Consider the following 6,090-nt stretch of genomic DNA (forward strand, 5'->3'; position numbering starts at 1 on the left):
ATTACAGGGATATTGGATTAGTTGAACATTTAAATTTTGATATTTTGTGTATTTTGAAACAAATTATGTATATATTCATCCCGACTACATGATCATACTCTGAAGGTTATGAAACTCGTACATATACTTTATATACCTATCTCAGTCTTCGGCTTGCTTAATTACATTAACTCTGGAGTATGATATGCTCTGTTAGTGTAATCCCACTCATGTTTAATGCACTAATATGGACAACATTCAAACATCATTATATATGTTGCATAAGTGATGCGTTGGAACTCTGGAGTTGAGCTTTGCTTGACTCCTGATTTCGGGGCGTTACAAGTTGGTATCAGAGCATGATTTGAATTAAACTGGACCTGTGTTATGGTAACATGATGCTCTTTAACGCACTTTGACTTAGGTGGGGGTGAAAAATGTAGAAATGATCGTAGAATCCCAAGTTTCACCGACGGGCGAGATTGACAGTCGAAATATGACCCGTACGCATCCAAGATCCTATGAAATGATCTCGATTCCTTCTTAGGCCGTCAATCGATGAGTTTAAACTATTAGTTGTCTAATCTCAAACTTAAAACAACCCAAAGGGCATGAATATGTTCGAGATGGACCGAGGAAAGACATTTCACGGACGTAGGGGCCCATACTGCAAAATTCGGTGGGACCCATGGGGTCCCCTGCACCATTTCGGAGCCTCGGAAGGGGGAGGCCACCGTCCCTAGGCGGCGGTACCACCCAGATGGTGGCGTGTCGTGCACTAATCCAGCGGGCTGCGGTAGGCCCGCAGATCCAGCGGCCCACTGCCCTCACTCACATGTGTGGGGCCTTGTATTCGTGTGGGACCACCCTATTTGGGTCCCCATTGCCCTTTGTCTATTTCACCCCCCTTCGAAGCTTCGAAACCCTCCAAACCCCTCCAAATTCACATTTCCTCTCTCAAATCTCCCTCCCATACACAAGGCTTCTTCTTCTTCTACATTACACACCCATCCTCCACCATTTTTCTCAAACCTCTTTCTTACAACCCCCCATCTTCCCTTTTCCTACCTATGTAATACCCTGAAAATCGAGGGTCTAGTAAAAGTCCAACTCCCGAGTTCCAACGCATCACTTATCCAACATATTTAATGATGATTAAATATTATTTGTGTTAGTGCATTAATCGTGAGTGGGATTATACCAAAACAGTAATTCATACTCCAGATCAATTCATATAACGCAAGCGGAAGACTGAAAAATGTATATAAACATGTATGAACTAAAAGATCACGATCGGTCTCTAGAGTATGAATACATTACTGAGTCATCATATACATGTAATAGTTTAAAATAGTTCAACTACAAAAATAAACCCGGTAGCCCCGTCAATCAGGATGGCCTAAGCGAAACCCCCGGAGAACTGCATATATGAGAACTCGTCCTGATCATCATAGTAATCAGGCTCCGCCTCCTGAGTCGCATCATCATCTGCAACTAAGAAAGAGTCTGGTGGGTATTCAGAACACTGTCCCAGAATGTGGGAGTGAGTGATCAACTCAGTGGAACAATAAAGTAAAGGTTAAAATGTTATCAATTTAGTCAAGCAGTAATGATAACGCAATGCAAGCAAACATCCCTAGGTACTGTGATTAATGCAAGAATGATATGAATAATGATCCATGCCCTCGCCAGTGCTCCCTCAGTGACTTTATCTTACGATCGCACATGAAACACTGCCACAGTGCTTGACCTGCTATGCTAAACACATACGTAATGCGGTGCATGAGCGTGATTACTAAGTTATTATTAGTCCTTTTCATACAGCAGGATTGGGAAGCTAAGGTACCTCCCTTATATCAATTCCCAAATAATGATCCATTCTAGAGTCGTCAATCCTAGTAAATCTCATACGTTGATACGGTTCTAGGTCACTGTAAAGGGCTCATCACCTTATCAGTGCAGGCCTAGTGTACTCTTGTTTCTACGTAAGGGCTCGTCGCCTCTACGCAGTCTTAGTGTACGCTCGAGGTCACTATAAAGGGGTCGTCACCTTATCAGTGTAGGCCGACAGGTCGAATCCAGTGTCCCATACCACTGTATTCGGCTGACGAGTCTGGGTTGCTCACTGGTCACTACGGGGAGGCTCGTCACCACAACGTAAGCCGACAGCTCGACCACGGTGTCCCATACCACTATACCCGGCTCATGAGTCTTAGCGGATCGAGGTACCAAGGTTTAAAAGGATTTTCATTGGTGAGTTTGGTTCCTTAAATTCAAGAAGTAGCGTCCATACATGGTGAACATACATTGGGTCAATCGGGTTACTTGACGAGCTCGACTGGTACGAGCGCACGTTGAATTGACTGACATGAAGTGTGTAAGCACTCTATGTAGCTTAATCACTGCCGACAACCAAGGTACGACTCGTGTTCGTCGAACACGTCCTATGTGGTGAGACAACCTCAGCTACTATATCAGAACCTGTTACCGATTGCCTGGACTATTCCGTAGTCCCAAACACATTTAATTATAGCAGATACTCATACAAGCAAATCAGAACAGTAATGGATCTACAATTCCAATCATACAAGCATGTGAGCATTTGATGGATTTCAACTTAAACATGAATTCGCACATAAGTAGTGTCTAAGTTAAGCAGACAAAGAATGTAAGTTGCATGGAGGAAATCATACACATCGTTAAGATAGTTGAGAATCTTTTCTCAACGCCCATATAAAGTATAATATTACACATTTATTCATTCAGCCATTTCTACAAACACTTAGACTACATATTCCAACAAACATGACGTATGTTGGTGATAGTACATATTAGGACAAATCCTTTTGCCAAGGAGTTGTTACACATACAACTAGCACAAACACACGACAATTAATCATGGTAAACACATGTTCATATTTCATACGTATACGATACTTTCTACTTATACATAGAATACACGATTCTCAATATAGTTCATATATATCAGAAACGTAATACAAACATCGTATTTTGCATGTGAAATTTCACCCACATCAATAATAAACCATTAACTGACATTGAAAGCCTTGAAAACTATAACCTATGCGTTTATAGTCTGCACCTTTCGCCGGTAAACTTGTAATGAATTCAGTTTAAAGCTAAGTCTTTGTCTACGGCAGATTTGGCAAACTATATGATAAATTAGGCTAGCTATTTGATAACCTATACTATCAGAAACCCTAAAATGGATTAGGGTTAGGTTTTCTTACCCAAGTATGTTGTTGGAAACGCCAGATTAGTGATGTAGATGCAGTAGCTAAGGTCGAGGAGCAATGGGATCGAATCTCAAGAGGAATCTCCAACTCTCAACCTTACTTTCTCTCTTTTCCCTTCTCTTTTCTCTTCTCTCTCTCCTAGGGTTTTATCAAATTCGTATGGCATATGAGAGAGGGTGTTTAAGGTCCTTATATAGGCCTAGGTTTGATGGTAATGGCCCCAGGGCCAAGGTATACTTAATTTATATCCAAATATGGACCGTTTCGGTCCAACAGAGCACTTCTGGTGGCCGCTTTTCCATGTACGGTCGGACTTAAGCTCCCTGACCATGGATCTAGGTTAGGCTGAGTTTTCGTACTGATCAGATTTACAGATCAGCCATGGCGGACCAGTTTCAGTTCAACAGTCACGGTCACTCGATCAGGGCCATAAGTACATCGACATGTGAGGGACATTTCTCCTGATCCGAGAGTGTATTTGGGTTAGATTCTGACGGTCTGAATCCTTATATTTGGCCCGCAAGCGACACGACTCAAATTACTTAAATTCAGATTTTTTTCTTAAATATTTTCACGTTTCTCACCCTCTTCGCTCCGGGCTCAAGTTGTGCATTTCTAGATACAGCTAGAACTTGATTTTCGAGGGGGTTGTCAAGTCCAATAATGCGGTCATATCCATTTAGTTTTCGAGTAATCGGACTTTTGACGTGTGGTCCAGGTCTGATACGGAGTTTCAATGTGCTCTAGAGAGCAACTGGGTTTTGAGATGGATTCTAGATTTCAGGGTAATGTAGCGTCAATGATTCTGCATGTTTTGGGTCTTGCAGATCATATTTAAAGTGATTAGTGCTAATTTCATAAGCACTCTAGTTTAGCACTTGCTAATATTAACCTAATTTTTAAAGGATTTGTTCTGGGTGATTTCTGCCTGAGGTGGTACTCGCGTCCTTGTACGGATTTTTTCGAGACGTTACAATCTACTCCTCTTAAAGAAAAATTTTATCCTTGAAATTAGTACCTTTTCGTACTCCTCGAGAATCTGAGGGTAGTTCTTTCGAACCTCCACTTCTGTCTCCCAAGTAGCCTCTTCTTCCATGTGATGCATCCACAGCATTTTCACAAGTGGAATGACCTTGCTACATAATACCTGCTCCTTCCTGTCTAGGATACGCGTCGGTCGTAGTACATATGTAGCGCCCTTGCTCAACTGTACCTGCTCCCATCTGATAATGTGGGAAGGATCGGGAACGTATTTCTTCAGTATAGAAACATGAAATATATTATGCACCCCCGCAAGTGGTGTGGGCAAAGTAAGGTGGTACGCTACCGCTCCCACTCGATCCGGTATCTGGAATGGGCCAATTAATCGAGGCGTAAGCTTTCCCTTCTTGCCAAACCGAAGGACTCCCTTCATAGGGGAAACTCTGAGAAATACATGGTCTCCGGCCTCGAACTCTAGCGGTCGTCGCCTCATATCGGCGTAGCTCTTCTGTCTGCTCTGTGTTATCAACAGTCGGCACCTGATAATGTCAACTTTCTCTGAAGTCGCCTGTACTAACTCCGGGCCAATCAGGCTCTTCTCGCCAACCTCTGCCGAGCAATGTGGTGCTCTGCACGGGCGCCCATACAGTGTCTCGTAAGGAGCCATGTTAATACTCGCCTGGAAGCTATTATTATAAGCTAACTCTGCATAAGGAAGACAGTCGTCCCAACTGTCCTTGAAATCCAGCACACAGGCCCGCAACATATCTTCTAGAATCTGATTCACCCGTTCTGTCTACCTGTCAGTCTGTGGGTAGAACGCGTTACACCCATCGCTTCCTGGATATGAGTCCAGAAGATAGATGTAAATCGGTGTCTCGGTCTGACACGATCTCCAAGGGAACTCCATGTAGACGTACAATCTCCTTGATGTACAACCTAGCCAACTCATCTGCTGAGTTTGAAACTCTGATAAGGAGGAAGTGAGCCGATTTCGTCAACCGGTCCACGATCACCCAAAAAGGAATCATAACCCTTCCTCATCCTTGGCAGCCCTGAGATGAAATCCATAGAGATGAAGTCCCACTTCCATTCTGCTATGGGCATGGGCTGAAGCAAACCAGGAGGTTGGCGATGCTCTACCTTGACCTGCTGGCACGTGAGACAACGGGATACACAATTTACTATGTGAATCTTCATATTGTCCCACCAGTACGACCTCTTCATGTCACGATACATCTTCGTACTGCCTGGATGCATAGCCATCTTATAATCGTGAGAGGCCTCAAGAACTTCCTTCCTTAAGTCAGGGAGGTTCGGGACGCATAGGCGGCCATGGTAACGTAAGCCCCTATCCGTACCAATGCTCCAAACTGAGTCGTCATCGCTGCTAGCTTGCCTTCTTATCTTCGCCAATAACTCATTGTCAGCCTGAGCTGCGATAATCCTGTCATCAATGAGGGGTTGTACTCGAATATGTGCGATGCCCTCATACAGCTCCATCATGAGTTTCTGCTCAAAGTCTCGTACAAACTCTACCATGTCCCACTCTGCTATCATCAACAGAGCCGCGAATACTAATGCCTTCTTGTGGCGCAGTGCGTCTGCCACAAGGTTGGCCTTGCCAGGATGGTAAGAGACTTCGAACTTGAAGTCCTTCAGTGTCTCCATCCATCGTCGTTGCCTCATATTCAGGTCTCGCTGAGTGAATATGTATCTGAGGCTCTTATGCTCGCAAAAGAGCTCGAACTCCCCTCCGTAGAGGTAATGCCTCCAGATCTTCAAAGCAAAGAAAACGGCAGCTAACTCCAAGTTGTGCGTAGGGTAGTTTTCCTCATGTTTCCTCAACTGTCGCGACAGGTAGGCAATAACC

The sequence above is a fragment of the Magnolia sinica genome, chromosome 4 (assembly GCF_029962835.1).
Source record: "Magnolia sinica isolate HGM2019 chromosome 4, MsV1, whole genome shotgun sequence".
Lineage (NCBI taxonomy): Eukaryota > Viridiplantae > Streptophyta > Magnoliopsida > Magnoliales > Magnoliaceae > Magnolia > Magnolia sinica.